General features: G+C 51.3%; 1 protein-coding gene across 1 annotated transcript in view; it reads left to right on the forward strand.

Moving 5' to 3' along the window:
* LOC137633353 (uncharacterized) overlaps nucleotides 1-21,055 on the forward strand; it is a 224,657-nt gene that overhangs the window by 17,043 nt on the left and 186,559 nt on the right. The gene's annotated exons all lie outside the window — the stretch shown is intronic.

Here is a 21,055-nt window from a genome sequence, read left to right on the forward strand (position 1 = left end):
AACATGCCTTGGTAGCGTTCTTTTCGATATGGGAATTAAAGTGTTGGCTATTATTCTCCAACAACAACTAATTTATATGGAAATTCTAGTTTTAGTAGCTTTTTCATTTATATGTTCCTATTGTTTACATGTATATATATGGATACGTTATTGCTATATCTGTTCTTTTTATCATTACAACTCGCTTGTTTTTTAATTCCCTTTGACTTAATTGTGGATTACATTTGTTTTCCCTTTTTCTGTTCATTTTAATCTTTAACGTATAACTTTCCCGGCGTTTGTATGTAACTGCCGGGTAGGTATTTATGACATTTAATTTTACCGGTGGTTATATGTAACTACCGGGTGAGTGTCTTCTACATCTATTTTTATTCTCAACTCTTGCCCGGTGGTTTTTTCTTTTTGTGACCGCCGGGTAAGTATGTTTGAAAGTTTATTTTATTATGGAAATGTCAGTTTTATATTTTATAAAAAATATTTTGTTACAGTTTATATAGCAAGTACTAGAGACGATTTTGCTTTCTCATTCAAGCCCGTGGCAGAAGAATAAGTTCTCTCACAACGGGCAGGAACTAATTATGGTTTTTTGTGTAAGAGTTTAATAGTGCAAGTTTTCAGTGCTAAATTAGGCATTAGATTCTTTCAGCACAGGGACGTTGTTTTCCTAGCCTTAGACCTCTTCCAAGCTCCCCGGCCCATGGGAGAAGGAACGTCGATCGGCGAAAGGAAACGAGAGGCGTTAGCTCACGAGCAAACGCCCTCGCGAGCGTTCCTGTTAACGTTCCCAAGAATGCTCGCCCTTGCCATGGTAAAGCAAAGAGCGTTGAACGTTAAGATTCTTACACTGCTTTTAGAATTTTGCATTGCATCACTTTTGATTTTAATGGCAATTCTTAAGTCATAGATATTCTCTGCTAATATCAATGCTTACAAACCATCATTGACTCGGTTTTTTGTCCCAGCTTTATGAACCCTCTGGTCGGAACCGAACGCGCCGAGTGGCATAGTGAATATCATTTTGCCTTAACGCTCGGCGCTAAGTCTTTCAAGACAGGACGTATGCAGCCTCGTCTTTCAGGGCGAATGCAGCCTCGTCTTTCAGGACGAATGCTGCCTCGTCTTTCAGGATGAATGCTGCCTCGTCTTTCAGGACGAATGCAGCCTCGTCTTTCAGGACGAATGCAGCCTCGTCTTTCAGGACGAATGCTGCCTCGTCTTTCAGGACGAATGCTGCCTCGTCTTTCAGGACGAATGCGGCCTCGTCTTTCAGGACGAATGCGGCCTCGTCTTTCAGGACGAATGCTGCCTCGTCTTTCAGGACGAATGCAGCCTCGTCTTTCAGGACGAATGCAGCCTCGTCTTTCAGGACGAATGCAGCCTCGTCTTTCAGGACGAATGCAGCCTCGTCTTTCAGGACGAATGCAGCCTCGTCTTTCAGGACGAATGCTGCCTCGTCTTTCAGGACGAATGCTGCCTCGTCTTTCGGGACGAATGCAGCCTCGTCTTTCGTGACGAATGCAGCCTCGTCTTTCAGGACGAATGCTGCCTCGTCTTTCAGGACGAATGCTGCCTCGTCTTTCAGGACGAATGCTGCCTCGTCTTTCAGGACGAATGCTGCCTCGTCTTTCAGGACGAATGCTGCCTCGTCTTTCAGGACGAATGCTGCCTCGTCTTTCGGGACGTGGGCAGCCTCGTCTTTCGTGACGAATGCAGCCTCGTCTTTCAGGACGAATGCTGCCTCGTCTTTCAGGACGAATGCTGCCTCGTCTTTCAGGACGAATGCTGCCTCGTCTTTCAGGACGAATGCTGCCTCGTCTTTCGGGACGTGGGCAGCCTCGTCTTTCGTGACGAATGCAGCCTCGTCTTTCAGGACGAATGCTGCCTCGTCTTTCAGGACGAATGCTGCCTCGTCTTTCGGGACGTGGGCAGCCTCGTCTTTCGTGACGAATGCAGCCTCGTCTTTCAGGACGAATGCTGCCTCGTCTTTCAGGACGAATGCTGCCTCGTCTTTCGGGACGTGGGCAGCCTCGTCTTTCGTGACGAATGCAGCCTCGTCTTTCAGGACGAATGCTGCCTCGTCTTTCGGGACGTGGGCAGCCTCGTCTTTCGTGACGAATGCAGCCTCGTCTTTCAGGACGAATGCGGCCTCGTCTTTCAGGACGAATGCTGCCTCGTCTTTCAGGACGAATGCTGCCTCGTCTTTCAGGACGAATGCTGCCTCGTCTTTCAGGACGAATGCTGCCTCGTCTTTCAGGACGAATGCGGCCTCGTCTTTCAGGACGAATGCTGCCTCGTCTTTCAGGACGAATGCTGCCTCGTCTTTCAGGACGAATGCTGCCTCGTCTTTCAGGACGAATGCTGCCTCGTCTTTCAGGACGAATGCTGCCTCGTCTTTCGGGACGTGGGCAGCCTCGTCTTTCGTGACGAATGCAGCCTCGTCTTTCAGGACGAATGCTGCCTCGTCTTTCAGGACGAATGCTGCCTCGTCTTTCGGGACGTGGGCAGCCTCGTCTTTCGTGACGAATGCAGCCTCGTCTTTCAGGACGAATGCTGCCTCGTCTTTCAGGACGAATGCTGCCTCGTCTTTCGGGACGTGGGCAGCCTCGTCTTTCGTGACGAATGCAGCCTCGTCTTTCAGGACGAATGCTGCCTCGTCTTTCGGGACGTGGGCAGCCTCGTCTTTCGTGACGAATGCAGCCTCGTTTTTCAGGACGAATGCTGCCTCGTCTTTCAGGACGAATGCTGCCTCGTCTTTCAGGACGAATGCTGCCTCGTCTTTCAGGACGAATGCTGCCTCGTCTTTCAGGACGAATGCTGCCTCGTCTTTCAGGACGAATGCGGCCTCGTCTTTCAGGACGAATGCTGCCTCGTCTTTCAGGACGAATGCTGCCTCGTCTTTCAGGACGAATGCGGCCTCGTCTTTCAGGACGAATGCGGCCTCGTCTTTCAGGACGAATGCGGCCTCGTCTCTCAGGACGAATGCGGCCTCGTCTTTCAGGACGAATGCTGCCTCGTCTTTCGGGACGTGGGCAGCCTCGTCTTTCGTGACGAATGCTGCCTCGTCTTTCAGGACGAATGCTGCCTCGTCTTTCAGGACGAATGCTGCCTCGTCTTTCAGGACGAATGCAGCCTCGTCTTTCAGGACGAATGCTGCCTCGTCTTTCAGGACGAATGCTGCCTCGTCTTTCAGGACGAATGCTGCCTCGTCTTTCAGGACGAATGCTGCCTCGTCTTTCAGGACGAATGCTGCCTCGTCTTTCAGGACGAATGCTGCCTCGTCTTTCAGGACGAATGCGGCCTCGTCTTTCAGGACGAATGCTGCCTCGTCTTTCAGGACGAATGCTGCCTCGTCTTTCAGGACGAATGCTGCCTCGTCTTTCAGGACGAATGCTGCCTCGTCTTTCAGGACGAATGCTGCCTCGTCTTTCAGGACGAATGCTGCCTCGTCTTTCAGGACGAATGCTGCCTCGTCTTTCAGGACGAATGCTGCCTCGTCTTTCAGGACGAATGCGGCCTCGTCTTTCAGGACGAATGCTGCCTCGTCTTTCAGGACGAATGCTGCCTCGTCTTTCAGGACGAATGCTGCCTCGTCTTTCAGGACGAATGCTGCCTCGTCTTTCAGGACGAATGCGGCCTCGTCTTTCAGGACGAATGCTGCCTCGTCTTTCAGGACGAATGCTGCCTCGTCTTTCAGGACGAATGCTGCCTCGTCTTTCAGGACGAATGCTGCCTCGTCTTTCAGGACGAATGCTGCCTCGTCTTTCAGGACGAATGCTGCCTCGTCTTTCAGGACGAATGCTGCCTCGTCTTTCAGGACGAATGCGGCCTCGTCTTTCAGGACGAATGCTGCCTCGTCTTTCAGGACGAATGCTGCCTCGTCTTTCAGGACGAATGCTGCCTCGTCTTTCAGGACGAATGCGGCCTCGTCTTTCAGGACGAATGCGGCCTCGTCTTTCAGGACGAATGCGGCCTCGTCTTTCAGGACGAATGCTGCCTCGTCTTTCGGGACGTGGGCAGCCTCGTCTTTCAGGACGAATGCTGCCTCGTCTTTCAGGACGAATGCTGCCTCGTCTTTCAGGACGAATGCTGCCTCGTCTTTCAGGACGAATGCAGCCTCGTCTTTCAGGACGAATGCTGCCTCGTCTTTCAGGACGAATGCTGCCTCGTCTTTCAGGACGAATGCTGCCTCGTCTTTCAGGACGAATGCTGCCTCGTCTTTCAGGACGAATGCTGCCTCGTCTTTCAGGACGAATGCTGCCTCGTCTTTCAGGACGAATGCAGCCTCGTCTTTCAGGACGAATGCTGCCTCGTCTTTCAGGACGAATGCTGCCTCGTCTTTCAGGACGAATGCGGCCTCGTCTTTCAGGACGAATGCTGCCTCGTCTTTCAGGACGAATGCTGCCTCGTCTTTCAGGACGAATGCTGCCTCGTCTTTCAGGACGAATGCTGCCTCGTCTTTCAGGACGAATGCAGCCTCGTCTTTCAGGACGAATGCTGCCTCGTCTTTCAGGACGAATGCTGCCTCGTCTTTCAGGACGAATGCGGCCTCGTCTTTCAGGACGAATGCTGCCTCGTCTTTCAGGACGAATGCTGCCTCGTCTTTCGGGACGTGGGCAGCCTCGTCTTTCGTGACGAATGCAGCCTCGTCTTTCAGGACGAATGCTGCCTCGTCTTTCAGGACGAATGCTGCCTCGTCTTTCGGGACGTGGGCAGCCTCGTCTTTCGTGACGAATGCAGCCTCGTCTTTCAGGACGAATGCTGCCTCGTCTTTCAGGACGAATGCTGCCTCGTCTTTCGGGACGTGGGCAGCCTCGTCTTTCGTGACGAATGCAGCCTCGTCTTTCAGGACGAATGCGGCCTCGTCTTTCAGGACGAATGCTGCCTCGTCTTTCAGGACGAATGCTGCCTCGTCTTTCAGGACGAATGCAGCCTCGTCTTTCAGGACGAATGCAGCCTCGTCTTTCAGGACGAATGCAGCCTCGTCTTTCAGGACGAATGCAGCCTCGTCTTTCAGGACGAATGCTGCCTCGTCTTTCGGGACGTGGGCAGCCTCGTCTTTCGTGACGAATGCTGCCTCGTCTTTCAGGACGAATGCTGCCTCGTCTTTCAGGACGAATGCTGCCTCGTCTTTCAGGACGAATGCTGCCTCGTCTTTCAGGACGAATGCTGCCTCGTCTTTCGTGACGTGGGCAGCCTCGTCTTTCGTGACGTGGGCAGCCTCGTCTTTCGTGACGTGGGCAGCCTCGTCTTTCGTGACGAATGCTGCCTCGTCTTTCAGGACGAATGCTGCCTCGTCTTTCAGGACGAATGCTGCCTCGTCTTTCAGGACGAATGCTGCCTCGTCTTTCAGGACGAATGCAGCCTCGTCTTTCAGGACGAATGCTGCCTCGTCTTTCAGGACGAATGCAGCCTCGTCTTTCAGGACGAATGCAGCCTCGTCTTTCAGGACGAATGCTGCCTCGTCTTTCAGGACGAATGCTGCCTCGTCTTTCAGGACGAATGCTGCCTCGTCTTTCAGGACGAATGCTGCCTCGTCTTTCAGGACGAATGCTGCCTCGTCTTTCAGGACGAATGCAGCCTCGTCTTTCAGGACGAATGCAGCCTCGTCTTTCAGGACGAATGCAGCCTCGTCTTTCAGGACGAATGCAGCCTCGTCTTTCAGGACGAATGCTGCCTCGTCTTTCGGGACGTGGGCAGCCTCGTCTTTCGTGACGAATGCTGCCTCGTCTTTCAGGACGAATGCTGCCTCGTCTTTCAGGACGAATGCTGCCTCGTCTTTCAGGACGAATGCTGCCTCGTCTTTCAGGACGAATGCTGCCTCGTCTTTCGTGACGTGGGCAGCCTCGTCTTTCGTGACGTGGGCAGCCTCGTCTTTCGTGACGTGGGCAGCCTCGTCTTTCGTGACGTGGGCAGCCTCGTCTTTCGTGACGAATGCTGCCTCGTCTTTCAGGACGAATGCTGCCTCGTCTTTCAGGACGAATGCTGCCTCGTCTTTCAGGACGAATGCTGCCTCGTCTTTCAGGACGAATGCAGCCTCGTCTTTCAGGACGAATGCTGCCTCGTCTTTCAGGACGAATGCAGCCTCGTCTTTCAGGACGAATGCAGCCTCGTCTTTCAGGACGAATGCTGCCTCGTCTTTCAGGACGAATGCTGCCTCGTCTTTCAGGACGAATGCTGCCTCGTCTTTCGGGACGTGGGCAGCCTCGTCTTTCGTGACGAATGCAGCCTCGTCTTTCAGGACGAATGCTGCCTCGTCTTTCAGGACGAATGCTGCCTCGTCTTTCAGGACGAATGCTGCCTCGTCTTTCAGGACGAATGCTGCCTCGTCTTTCGGGACGAATGCAGCCTCGTCTTTCAGGACGAATGCTGCCTCGTCTTTCAGGACGAATGCAGCCTCGTCTTTCAGGACGAATGCTGCCTCGTCTTTCAGGACGAATGCTGCCTCGTCTTTCAGGACGAATGCTGCCTCGTCTTTCAGGACGAATGCTGCCTCGTCTTTCGGGACGAATGCAGCCTCGTCTTTCAGGACGAATGCTGCCTCGTCTTTCAGGACGAATGCAGCCTCGTCTTTCAGGACGAATGCTGCCTCGTCTTTCAGGACGAATGCTGCCTCGTCTTTCAGGACGAATGCAGCCTCGTCTTTCAGGACGAATGCTGCCTCGTCTTTCAGGACGAATGCAGCCTCGTCTTTCAGGACGAATGCTGCCTCGTCTTTCAGGACGAATGCTGCCTCGTCTTTCAGGACGAATGCTGCCTCGTCTTTCAGGACGAATGCTGCCTCGTCTTTCAGGACGAATGCTGCCTCGTCTTTCAGGACGAATGCTGCCTCGTCTTTCAGGACGAATGCTGCCTCGTCTTTCAGGACGAATGCTGCCTCGTCTTTCAGGACGAATGCAGCCTCGTCTTTCAGGACGAATGCTGCCTCGTCTTTCAGGACGAATGCGGCCTCGTCTTTCAGGACGAATGCTGCCTCGTCTTTCAGGACGAATGCTGCCTCGTCTTTCAGGACGAATGCTGCCTCGTCTTTCAGGACGAATGCTGCCTCGTCTTTCAGGACGAATGCTGCCTCGTCTTTCAGGACGAATGCTGCCTCGTCTTTCAGGACGAATGCTGCCTCGTCTTTCAGGACGAATGCAGCCTCGTCTTTCAGGACGAATGCTGCCTCGTCTTTCAGGACGAATGCTGCCTCGTCTTTCAGGACGAATGCTGCCTCGTCTTTCAGGACGAATGCTGCCTCGTCTTTCAGGACGAATGCAGCCTCGTCTTTCGGGACGAATGCTGCCTCGTCTTTCGGGACGAATGCTGCCTCGTCTTTCGGGACGAATGCTGCCTCGTCTTTCGGGACGAATGCAGCCTCGTCTTTCGGGACGAATGCTGCCTCGTCTTTCGGGACGAATGCAGCCTCGTCTTTCTGGACGAATGCAGCCTCGTCTTTCAGGACGAATGCAGCCTCGTCTTTCAGGACGAATGCAGCCTCGTCTTTCAGGACGAATGCAGCCTCGTCTTTCAGGACGAATGCAGCCTCGTCTTTCAGGACGAATGCTGCCTCGTCTTTCAGGACGAATGCTGCCTCGTCTTTCAGGACGAATGCAGCCTCGTCTTTCAGGACGAATGCAGCCTCGTCTTTCAGGACGAATGCTGCCTCGTCTTTCGGGACGTGGGCAGCCTCGTCTTTCATGGCGAATGCTGCCTCGTCTTTCAGGACGAATGCTGCCTCGTCTTTCAGGACGAATGCTGCCTCGTCTTTCAGGACGAATGCAGCCTCGTCTTTCAGGACGAATGCAGCCTCGTCTTTCAGGACGAATGCAGCCTCGTCTTTCAGGACGAATGCAGCCTTGTCTTTCAGGACGAATGCTGCCTCGTCTTTCAGGACTAATGCAGCCTCATCTTGCAGAGCGAATGCTGCCTCACCTGTCAGGACGAATGCAGCCTCGTTTTTCAGGACGAATGCAGCCTCGTCTTTCAGAGCAAATGCAGCCTCGTCTTTCAGGGCGAATGCTGCATCGTCTTTCAGGACTAATGCAGCCTCGTCTTTCAGGGCGAATGCTGCCTCGTCTTTCAGGGCGAATGCAGCCTCGTCTTTCAGGGCGAATGCTGCCTCGTCTTTCAGGACTAATGCAGCCTCGTCTTTCAGGGCGAATGCTGCCTCGTCTTTCAGGACGAATGCAGCCTCGTCTTTCAGGGCGAATGCTGCCTCGTCTTTCAGGACGAATGCAGCCTCGTCTTTCAGGGCTAATGCTGCCTCGTCTTTCAGGACGAATGCAGCCTCGTCTTTCAGGACTTATGCAGCCTCGTCTTTCAGGACGAATGCAGCCTCGTCTTTCACGGCGAATGCAGCCTCGTCTTTCAGGACGAATGCAGCCTCGTCTTTCAGGGCGAGGGCAGCCTCGTCTTTCGGGGCGAGGGCAGCCTCGTCTTTCGGGGCGAGGGCAGCCTCGTCTTTCGGGGCGAGGGCAGCCTCGTCTTTCGGGGCGAGTGCAGCCTCGTCTTTCGGGGCGAGTGCAGCCTCGTCTTTCGGGGCGAGTGCAGCCTCGTCTTTCGGGGCGAGTGCAGCCTCCTATTTCGGGGCGAGTGCAGCCTCCTATTTCGGGGCGAGGGCAGCCTCGTCTTTCGGGACGTGGGCAGCCTCGTCTTTCGGGACGAATGCTGCCTCGTCTTTCAGGACTAATGCAGCCTCATCTTGCAGAGCGAATGCTGCCTCACCTGTCAGGACGAATGCAGCCTCGTTTTTCAGGGCGAATGCTGCCTCGTCTTTCAGGACGAATGCAGCCTCGTCTTTCAGAGCAAATGCAGCCTCGTCTTTCAGGGCGAATGCTGCATCGTCTTTCAGGACTAATGCAGCCTCGTCTTTCATGGCGAATGCTGCCTCGTCTTTCAGGGCGAATGCAGCCTCGTCTTTCAGGGCGAATGCAGCCTCGTCTTTCAGGGCGAATGCTGCCTCGTCTTTCAGGGCGAATGCTGCCTCGTCTTTCAGGACGAATGCAGCCTCGTCTTTCAGGGCGAATGCTGCCTCGTCTTTCAGGACGAATGCTGCCTCGTCTTTCAGGGCTAATGCTGCCTCGTCTTTCAGGACGAATGCAGCCTCGTCTTTCAGGACTTATGCAGCCTCGTCTTTCAGGACGAATGCAGCCTCGTCTTTCACGGCGAATGCAGCCTCGTCTTTCAGGACGAATGCAGCCTCGTCTTTCAGGGCGAGGGCAGCCTCGTCTTTCGGGGCGAGTGCAGCCTCGTCTTTCCGGGCGAGTGCAGCCTCGTCTTTCGGGGCGAGTGCAGCCTCGTCTTTCGGGGCGAGTGCAGCCTCGTCTTTCGGGGCGAGTGCAGCCTCGTCTTTCGGGGCGAGTGCAGCCTCGTCTTTCGGGGCGAGTGCAGCCTCGTCTTTCGGGGCGAGTGCAGCCTCCTATTTCGGGGCGAGTGCAGCCTCCTATTTCGGGGCGAGGGCAGCCTCCTATTTCGGGGCGAGGGCAGCCTCGTCTTTCGGGACGTGGGCAGCCTCGTCTTTCGGGACGTGGGCAGCCTCGTCTTTCGGGACGTGGGCAGCCTCGTCTTTCGGGACGTGGGCAGCCTCGTCTTTCGGGACGTGGGCAGCCTCGTCTTTCGGGACGTGGGCAGCCTCGTCTTTCGGGACGTGGGCAGCCTCGTCTTTCGTGACGAATGCAGCCTCGTCTTTCAGGACGAATGCTGCCTCGTCTTTCAGGACGAATGCTGCCTCGTCTTTCGGGACGTGGGCAGCCTCGTCTTTCGTGACGAATGCAGCCTCGTCTTTCAGGACGAATGCGGCCTCGTCTTTCAGGACGAATGCTGCCTTGTCTTTCAGGACGAATGCTGCCTCGTCTTTCAGGACGAATGCAGCCTCGTCTTTCAGGACGAATGCAGCCTCGTCTTTCAGGACGAATGCAGCCTCGTCTTTCAGGACGAATGCAGCCTCGTCTTTCAGGACGAATGCTGCCTCGTCTTTCGGGACGTGGGCAGCCTCGTCTTTCGTGACGAATGCTGCCTCGTCTTTCAGGACGAATGCTGCCTCGTCTTTCAGGACGAATGCTGCCTCGTCTTTCAGGACGAATGCTGCCTCGTCTTTCAGGACGAATGCTGCCTCGTCTTTCAGGACGAATGCTGCCTCGTCTTTCGTGACGTGGGCAGCCTCGTCTTTCGTGACGTGGGCAGCCTCGTCTTTCGTGACGTGGGCAGCCTCGTCTTTCGTGACGTGGGCAGCCTCGTCTTTCGTGACGAATGCTGCCTCGTCTTTCAGGACGAATGCTGCCTCGTCTTTCAGGACGAATGCTGCCTCGTCTTTCAGGACGAATGCTGCCTCGTCTTTCAGGACGAATGCAGCCTCGTCTTTCAGGACGAATGCTGCCTCGTCTTTCAGGACGAATGCAGCCTCGTCTTTCAGGACGAATGCAGCCTCGTCTTTCAGGACGAATGCTGCCTCGTCTTTCAGGACGAATGCTGCCTCGTCTTTCAGGACGAATGCTGCCTCGTCTTTCAGGACGAATGCTGCCTCGTCTTTCAGGACGAATGCAGCCTCGTCTTTCAGGACGAATGCAGCCTCGTCTTTCAGGACGAATGCAGCCTCGTCTTTCAGGACGAATGCAGCCTCGTCTTTCAGGACGAATGCTGCCTCGTCTTTCGGGACGTGGGCAGCCTCGTCTTTCGTGACGAATGCTGCCTCGTCTTTCAGGACGAATGCTGCCTCGTCTTTCAGGACGAATGCTGCCTCGTCTTTCAGGACGAATGCTGCCTCGTCTTTCAGGACGAATGCTGCCTCGTCTTTCAGGACGAATGCTGCCTCGTCTTTCGTGACGTGGGCAGCCTCGTCTTTCGTGACGTGGGCAGCCTCGTCTTTCGTGACGTGGGCAGCCTCGTCTTTCGTGACGAATGCTGCCTCGTCTTTCAGGACGAATGCTGCCTCGTCTTTCAGGACGAATGCTGCCTCGTCTTTCAGGACGAATGCTGCCTCGTCTTTCAGGACGAATGCAGCCTCGTCTTTCAGGACGAATGCTGCCTCGTCTTTCAGGACGAATGCAGCCTCGTCTTTCAGGACGAATGCAGCCTCGTCTTTCAGGACGAATGCTGCCTCGTCTTTCAGGACGAATGCTGCCTCGTCTTTCAGGACGAATGCTGCCTCGTCTTTCGGGACGTGGGCAGCCTCGTCTTTCGTGACGAATGCAGCCTCGTCTTTCAGGACGAATGCTGCCTCGTCTTTCAGGACGAATGCTGCCTCGTCTTTCAGGACGAATGCTGCCTCGTCTTTCAGGACGAATGCTGCCTCGTCTTTCAGGACGAATGCAGCCTCGTCTTTCAGGACGAATGCTGCCTCGTCTTTCAGGACGAATGCTGCCTCGTCTTTCAGGACGAATGCTGCCTCGTCTTTCAGGACGAATGCTGCCTCGTCTTTCAGGACGAATGCTGCCTCGTCTTTCAGGACGAATGCTGCCTCGTCTTTCAGGACGAATGCTGCCTCGTCTTTCAGGACGAATGCTGCCTCGTCTTTCAGGACGAATGCAGCCTCGTCTTTCAGGACGAATGCTGCCTCGTCTTTCAGGACGAATGCAGCCTCGTCTTTCAGGACGAATGCAGCCTCGTCTTTCAGGACGAATGCTGCCTCGTCTTTCAGGACGAATGCTGCCTCGTCTTTCAGGACGAATGCTGCCTCGTCTTTCAGGACGAATGCTGCCTCGTCTTTCAGGACGAATGCTGCCTCGTCTTTCAGGACGAATGCTGCCTCGTCTTTCAGGACGAATGCTGCCTCGTCTTTCAGGACGAATGCTGCCTCGTCTTTCAGGACGAATGCTGCCTCGTCTTTCAGGACGAATGCTGCCTCGTCTTTCAGGACGAATGCTGCCTCGTCTTTCAGGACGAATGCTGCCTCGTCTTTCAGGACGAATGCTGCCTCGTCTTTCAGGACGAATGCTGCCTCGTCTTTCAGGACGAATGCTGCCTCGTCTTTCAGGACGAATGCTGCCTCGTCTTTCAGGACGAATGCAGCCTCGTCTTTCAGGACGAATGCTGCCTCGTCTTTCGGGACGAATGCTGCCTCGTCTTTCGGGACGAATGCTGCCTCGTCTTTCAGGACGAATGCAGCCTCGTCTTTCGGGACGAATGCTGCCTCGTCTTTCGGGACGAATGCAGCCTCGTCTTTCTGGACGAATGCAGCCTCGTCTTTCAGGACGAATGCAGCCTCGTCTTTCAGGACGAATGCAGCCTCGTCTTTCAGGACGAATGCAGCCTCGTCTTTCAGGACGAATGCAGCCTCGTCTTTCAGGACGAATGCTGCCTCGTCTTTCAGGACGAATGCTGCCTCGTCTTTCAGGACGAATGCAGCCTCGTCTTTCAGGACGAATGCAGCCTCGTCTTTCAGGACGAATGCTGCCTCGTCTTTCGGGACGTGGGCAGCCTCGTCTTTCATGGCGAATGCTGCCTCGTCTTTCAGGACGAATGCTGCCTCGTCTTTCAGGACGAATGCTGCCTCGTCTTTCAGGACGAATGCAGCCTCGTCTTTCAGGACGAATGCTGCCTCGTCTTTCAGGACTAATGCAGCCTCGTCTTTCAGGACGAATGCTGCCTCGTCTTTCAGGACGAATGCTGCCTCGTCTTTCAGGACGAATGCTGCCTCGTCTTTCAGGACGAATGCTGCCTCGTCTTTCGTGACGTGGGCAGCCTCGTCTTTCAGAGCAAATGCAGCCTCGTCTTTCAGGGCGAATGCTGCATCGTCTTTCAGGACTAATGCAGCCTCGTCTTTCATGGCGAATGCTGCCTCGTCTTTCAGGGCGAATGCAGCCTCGTCTTTCAGGGCGAATGCAGCCTCGTCTTTCAGGGCGAATGCTGCCTCGTCTTTTAGGGCGAATGCTGCCTCGTCTTTCAGGACGAATGCAGCCTCGTCTTTCAGGGCGAATGCTGCCTCGTCTTTCAGGACGAATGCTGCCTCGTCTTTCAGGGCTAATGCTGCCTCGTCTTTCAGGACGAATGCAGCCTCGTCTTTCAGGACTTATGCAGCCTCGTCTTTCAGGACGAATGCAGCCTCGTCTTTCACGGCGAATGCAGCCTCGTCTTTCAGGACGAATGCAGCCTCGTCTTTCAGGGCGAGGGCAGCCTCGTCTTTCGGGGCGAGTGCAGCCTCGTCTTTCCGGGCGAGTGCAGCCTCGTCTTTCGGGGCGAGTGCAGCCTCGTCTTTCGGGGCGAGTGCAGCCTCGTCTTTCGGGGCGAGTGCAGCCTCGTCTTTCGGGGCGAGTGCAGCCTCGTCTTTCGGGGCGAGTGCAGCCTCGTCTTTCGGGGCGAGTGCAGCCTCCTATTTCGGGGCGAGTGCAGCCTCCTATTTCGGGGCGAGGGCAGCCTCCTATTTCGGGGCGAGGGCAGCCTCGTCTTTCGGGACGTGGGCAGCCTCGTCTTTCGGGACGTGGGCAGCCTCGTCTTTCGGGACGTGGGCAGCCTCGTCTTTCGGGACGTGGGCAGCCTCGTCTTTCGGGACGTGGGCAGCCTCGTCTTTCGGGACGTGGGCAGCCTCGTCTTTCGGGACGTGGGCAGCCTCGTCTTTCGGGACGTGGGCAGCCTCGTCTTTCGGGACGTGGGCAGCCTCGTCTTTCGTCCCGGGACGTGGGCAGCCTCGTCTTTCGGGACGTGGGCAGCCTCGTCTTTCGGGACGTGGGCAGCCTCGTCTTTCGGGACGTGGGCAGCCTCGTCTTTCGGGACGTGGGCAGCCTCGTCTTTCGGGACGTGGGCAGCCTCGTCTTTCGGGACGTGGGCAGCCTCGTCTTTCGGGACGAGGGCAGCCTCGTCTTTCGGGACGAGGGCAGCCTCGTCTTTCGGGACGAGGGCAGCCTCGTCTTTCGGGACGAGGGCAGCCTCGTCTTTCAGGATGATAGGACGATCGCCGCCTTGTCCTTTCAGGGCGACGCCACGTCTTATAAGCTCTCTGTCAAGGATGACTTTAGTGATCACTTTTCTCCTGTTGAATTGTTTGAGGTTAACAGAAGGTGAGGATCCTAAGTTCTGTTGCTCCATGTTCCCCACCCTCTGAGTTTTCACGTGGTCATTAATGGAGCTTTAAGAATATATTAATTTTTGTTTCTTAAAACAGAAACATTTGATGACTAACAACAGTAGGATCCAGACTTTGCTACTTCTGGTGAGCCTGGGAGAGAGGAGCAGACCTTTGGTCCGTGTTTTTTCTGGGATGGATGCGAAATCTTTTTCCAAGTGAATCCTCCTTTGTTAGTTACTCCGATAAGACTTTTCTGCCTAACCGACTTTGCAACTTCAATGTCTCTCTTTTGGGAGAGGGAGTCTTTTGTCCGGTCCTGGACGTAAATGCTCTTTACGCCTTCGTTCAGAAGTCAGTCCTCCACGGAGACATCAAAATCTTTGGAGAAGAGGGGAGCAGACCTTTGGTCAGTACTTCTTCTGAAGGAGGATTACTTTTTCCTTTTATAGGGAAACCTCCTTTAGTTTTTAGCTACAACGATTCTCTCTCCCAGTTCTAGAGAGGAGTCTAAGTGGCAGGCTATGCAATCAAACTTTATCTGGCGTTTGTTTACAAGGAAGAATGGGTCAGTTTCGGGCGTGTGTTTTGATCTCAGCTCCGCCCCTCTCATGTTCACGTAACTTTTGCTTTATCTAGCGGAATGCTGCTCTCTGGAGAAATCAGAGCGTCCCTGTATCTTGATTTTTAGATAATGTTGAGCCTACCGAATAATTAGGTCTTCCTGTCAGCAAGAAGAGTCTCTTCTGACACCAGGACGCTCAGCACCTTGTCTTTTAGAACGTTCAGCGTCTCGCTCTGTTAACCTCTCGGCTCCACGTCTTACAGGACTTTTGGCACCACGTCTTACAGGTCTATCGGCGCCACGTCTTACGAGACGATCGGCGCCTCGTCTTTCAGGACGCTTGATGTCAAAGTTCTAGCATGGGACATGACTTTGAACATTAGAATCTAGGACTTCGTGATGACGCTAGTTGAATCGTATGTTGAGATCAAGGACGCCTTCGTTCTGATTTCTTGGATCTAGAAAGGAGGTTTGTTCTAGGGCAAGAATCATCGGGATAAACATGCTCAGCAGGAAGAGACTTGTTTTTTCCCTCAGAATGGTCTCTCAACCCGCAAGTCTGTCAGTCTCTGGATGTTGTGGGGCAGACCTGTATCAGACCTTTTTGCCTCCAACTGGAAGAAGAGGACCCCCTACTGCTGCTCCCTAGTCCCGGATGAGGAAGTTCTGGCAGTGGACTCCTTCCTGATGGATTGGACAGGGGTGGACATGTTTACCTTGCCCCCGTTGGAGATCATCAATTTGGTCTTCAGGAAATTCGCTCTCCTCGATTCGGGGCGAATGATCATAGCGGCGCCATTCTGGCTTGCTAGGGAATGGTTTTCTGAAGTGATGGGCATGTTGATGGACTTCCCAAGAAGACTTCGGCAAGTCCAGATCTTCTCAAACAGCCCCACTTCGAGAGGTATCATCTTACCCCCTTGCTCTCAACTGACTTCCTTCAGACTGACTAGAAGCTTGTCAGATCTCGAGGCTTTTCGGCACAAGCGACGAAATCTATCGCCAGAGCAAGGAGGATCTCTTCACAAAGAGTCTACCGATCTAGGTGGGAGACCTTTAGAGCTTGGTGCAGGCGGCACAGGTTTCCTCATCCACTACCTTTCTGAGCCAGATTGCAGACTTCTTCTTGTACCTCAGACAGGATGCTAAGCTGGCTGTATCTACCATCAATGGATACAGCAGTATGCTCTCCGCCATCTTTAGGCATAGAGGCCTAGAGTTGTCCCAAAGTCAAGGTTTGCAGGACCTCATTGGGCCTTTTCAGACGACGTAATAGGTACTCTTAAACCTGGATGTGGTGTTTAAGTTTCTGTGCTCCAAGAAATTTGAACCTATCTCGCTAGCCTCTCTTCGGGTTGTAGCAAAGAAAACCCTCTCCCTTATGACTCTAGCGAATGCCAAGAGGTCAGCGAAGTTCAGGCGATTGGGAAGAGGGTGAACTTCAATTAGGATAGGGCAGTTTGTGGCTTAAGGTTCATCTTTCTCGTAAAGAGCGAGAACCCTTCGTAACCCTGTCCTACGACGTTTGATGTCATTAACCTCACGACCTCTTATGTGAGGAGGAACACTTCGCCCTGTTGAAATTACGGGCTCACGAAGTGTAAGCCATTGCTACCTCTCTGGCATATCAGGAATATATGTTAGTTAGGCTATTCATGGATGCTATTTTCTGGAGGAGCAACTCTGTCTTCGCTTCTCATTAACTTAGAGAGGTGAGAGTAGACTTTGGCAAGTACTATACCTTGGGCCCATACATAGCTGCAGTTTCTGTATTAGGCAAAGGAGTTAATAACCCCACTCAACCTTGGTTTATATGCATGTATGAGGGTTTGTGTTTTTATGATGGTCTGTGGACTTCGTCTTGTGGTGCGGTTCCCTCAGTCTAGATAGATAGTTTATGTCTATGTTGCAGGGTTAGGTGGTTGGTTTGAGTAAGGTTGCAGTTTTTATTATATGGGGCGAAGGTAGTTTCTGAAGTCTAGTCAAGTTGTTGGTCTTATCCCTTTGACAGACTCGATTGAGTTTTTTGCAGCTTTGCAGGCTTACTCCTGGATAACTCCTAAGGGAAAGCCACTCTAAAGGCTCTACCTTTGAATCAGCTACCTTAGCAGGCAAGGAATCAAGGTGTTTTTATCTCCTACAACTCTTTTGTTGTTTCCCCAACGATGTTTACTGTCTGTTTCCCTCCTCCAAATGTGTGAATCAGCTATATATATATATATAACTGCCAGGTAAGTACTATTCATAAAAATGGAGTTTTTATGATAAAACAAAGTTTTATGAATACTTACCTGGCAGTTATATATATATTCTAAGGCCCACCCACCTCCCCTCAGGAGACAGGTCGGGCATAGATGAACTGAAGTCTTAGACATGGGAATGATTCCTTGGACCACCCTGTGATGGGTGTTACCACCTACCTCCCAACCACCACAAGGCGGTTGCCTCGTTTTGAAAAATTCTGCCGATTTAGAGATATCAGCTATATATATATAACTGCCAGGTAAGTATTCATAAAACTTTGTTTTATCATAAAAACTCCATTTTGTTCTTACTCATTTGAAAACCCTTGTCCTTTAATAAGAGAATGTTTTCAGCTTTTCAGCACTGCTGTTTAAATTATGACAAGGTTTCAGTAGGTACTGGTGGATGACAGGGAAGACCTGTCTCTCCTTGCCATCTTGTTTTCAACCACTGGCTAGTACAGTTGTACTTTTGGAAACCTCAATTGGCTGTTAAAATCACTTGTTTTCATTTAGATAATTTATTGGCAGATTGTCATGTGTGAGAAAGATTAAGGAAGAGAGCTTTTGCAGTAATTTGACAATAACTGTAGCTGTTTGACAGTTGTGTGTGTAGTTTGCTGATATTCACATTCTTGTTCCTTTTTGACAGCAATCCTGTTTGTTGTTTATTCCCTCATGAATTAGGCCTTATGATGTCAATGATGGCAATGCAGTCCTGATCTTTATGCTCCGTCGGAGAAAGAAGGTTTTGCTGTCTCTGAGTGTGAAGGGAAATGGCACACAGCCTTTCTTTCCTTCAGTATTTTCCTAACCCTAGGAAGGCACTAAGGATTTATCTCCTAGTTGTCAGTATGTCATTATCGCCCATTACGACCCTGTAGAAGGTAAAACCTCAAGTTCTTCAGTCTCCAGCTCATCTTTGTTAAAGAGTTTTACTGCAACTCTTTTTCTAAGTAGTCGAGGAAGATCAATCGAAAGGAGTCGTATATGAGACACTTACTGTTCCTCTCTCTACGGCAGAGGCAGTGCGCTCATCTCTCGGACAAAACTGAGCTCACACACTTCGGGTCAAAATAAAGGCTCCTGTCCTTTTTTTTTTTTCCCTCTCCCTGGATGATCATCTTCGACAGTTCCTGTATCAATCTTTATATCCTGTTAAGGGAGCAATGGTTCCACGTATGTACTGTACAGTACGTAAGGTCTCCAATTGTAGGCCAACTGGCTTGAAACTTACTACCTTCCACATGTACCTGAGATTCGTGCGGATGGTGTTCCAAGCACTTGAGCTTCACATACAAAATCGTCCAGGTGCAACGGCTTCTTGGTCAATGTCGCTACTTGTATTTGCTCGGAACATATCTTCGACATGCACCGGAGATCCACTAGCTCATGCTTGGTCCCACAATTAACGAACATGAGTGGGATGACTTTGGTAGACTGTCTTGTCTCCTTGCGGACCAACCTATGACACTCTTAGACCACGTGTATGAGCAAGGTACAGTATCCAAGTGTTTGGGCTGAAACCTTACTGCTTACCTTCTAAGCATATGTGTTCACAATCAGGAACCATGCACGTACGCGCACCCCCCACATACTCTGGAATCCACACAAATCGGGGTTCTAGGACATTTGCGTACTGGACGTTTGCGTCCCGGACAGTTGTGTCCTGGACAGTTGTGTCCTGGACAGTTGTGTCCTGGACAATTGCGTCCCCGGACAATTGCGTCCCGGACAGGTGTGTCCTGGACAATTGCGTCCCCGGACATATGCCTCCCGGATATTTGCGTACCTGTATGTGTGTTTTACTGATTCTATAAAGCTTTTCATCTTTACCTTTACACTATACTTTTACACAGTAATTTTAATTTATACCTTTATCCACCCTGGATATGCATGTTTTAATAGCATCAAATAATTTAGATTCTTAATTCATACTTTGGCAATAATTATACCTTTAGCCATACTGGACACGAAAAAAAACATTTATACAGACATCAATATTTCATTTGCACGTTTTATCATCTTTTAAAACTTTATAAAATGGAATTTTTTTTACATATATGTATACACTATAAATTTTCTATATGTCTAAAAAGTTTAGGTTATATTTTTTTTAATAATGACTTACGATGGCTACTTTTAAGCTCATACCTAAAAGGTATGCATGTTATGAATAACGTCTCGTAAGAAAGATAGTCTACTCTCCTTTTTCTCCGTCACAGCTTCTTCTTTCTTTAGGGCGTCAATTAGTTTCCAAATGGAGGGGTGATGATATGTTATATAATTCTGAATTGTGTAATGCCACCCTTCTAAACTATTATTGGACCTCTGCAAGTCATCAGCTGTTCGATCATGTTCATTCCACGATGAAATTGAGAGAGTTGGTTGAATCCTATGCCCACTCCAACAACTGAGGTTAAAAGGTCGTGAATAAAAAGTCTCTTCTGCATCTGGAGAAATCAGGAATTGCTTTTCAAAGGTCTATGTAAATACAAAAGTAAAATCATAGATAAGTACAGTAATTCTAAGTTCTGTACCTTGCTTATTTTATGCAATATTTCTTATTTACAGTAATTGGTAGTTCTGTAATCGAGCAATAGCATGGATACATACATACACACATACATACATATATACATGCATACAGACATATAAAGAGAAAGAGTTACTTCCGTATTTCTTAACAAATATTACCTGGTCACTAAAAACAAGGTACAGGTACGCAAATTTCCGGGACGAAAAAGTCCGGGGACGCAATTGTCCGGGACACAACTGTCCGGGATGCAAATGTCCAGTACGCAATTGTCCTACCACCACAAATCGGCAATCCATGCACACCTAAAATACACACTACGTAAATGTATCCTTGGTCGTCGTGACTAACGTACGCAACATGATGACGATGACATCGAGGAGATAGATGGCATAGGCAGACTGTCTAGTTGGGCTCACTTCTCACCTGCCTCCAGCTGACTGACTTCCACGCATACCTGGAATCCACACACTTGGGGTACTCACATAAGATCACCCTCCAGGTGTTAGGACATCAGTTGTTAGGGCTCTGCCTACTCCTACTAGTATTTCTTCTTAGGAGACAACAATTGGTCGTAGAAGGATTGATTGGCCGCAGCTGTCTCTACGATCGACCCCGCGCCCACTTAGGCAAGGAGGCGTACCAAGAGGAATAGTACCAGGAGGGTACGTACCAAGAGGAACAGTACCAGGAGGGGCTTATGTTCCTGGGTTGTACCCAACACAGAATTGTTTTGATGCAAAGCTCTCTATGGTACTTGGTCTCGTAAGAGACGGAACGCTTGCTCCTTCATGAGGAAAAGGTCTCCAGCCCTCTTTCTTTTCCTTCAGAGTATTCCAGAAGACATCTAGATAGGCGACAGATGATGTCTTTGAAGAAGTCCAAAGAGACTGGTTGATACGGTTTGCATACAGTACAGTATACGCTACTTCTGCCATTTCTCTTCCTGTGGGAGAGTGTAAAACCAAAAATATTTTGCTTGGGGAAGGGATCCCAGTACTTTTTCATCTCTTTTGTGAGATGATTAGGTACGTACTGGGAATATTCCCATCCCCGAGTATCCATGTCATCACAGGTGCTCTTACACTCGCTACTTATGCTCGGAATCTTACGAGAACAAGCACGCTCACAGTATCGCCCTCTTTCCACTTCCAGGACAATCTCTCTCAGGAGAGAGAGGAAAGTAGTTCGTGTTGAGTGTTGCACCTTTTGCACCTGTGTTTGGTCTTATTTCGAATGCAGAGCCCTCGATAGAGCGTTGTAACTTCATCCTTGGAAGATTACATCGTCTAAAATGCCTGATCTACTTGTCTGGATGTCACTGAGAATTTGTCCGTGTACGCAAATATGGTATGTACAAAGATCGCACCCATCTCTAAGGGTATGTGATATACTGTAGTACAGGTTTTCATGCCCCTGTTGCTAGCACTTGGTCTTGTGTGAGATTGAGCTCTTCTACCGTCGATCGGGATAAACGGTTCTGCGGTCTTTCTCACCTTATTCAGATAGTTCCCAAGAGACGATGAGATCAGGACCGATCTGAACATCTTGACAATCATACACACACCACATCATGTACGGGCTATCATAGGTAAGGCTCGTCGTCACTTACAGGCCTTCACGTAAGGTGTCTACAGGCCAATCATTGCCACGTTCTTACCTTTGTCCTTCTGGAATTGGAGCAACTAGTGCTTCTTCATACTCTGGGGCCGTGGAAGTTAGAATCACCATGAGCT

The sequence above is a fragment of the Palaemon carinicauda genome, chromosome 42, assembly GCF_036898095.1.
Source record: "Palaemon carinicauda isolate YSFRI2023 chromosome 42, ASM3689809v2, whole genome shotgun sequence".
In the NCBI taxonomy this organism is placed as follows: domain Eukaryota; kingdom Metazoa; phylum Arthropoda; class Malacostraca; order Decapoda; family Palaemonidae; genus Palaemon; species Palaemon carinicauda.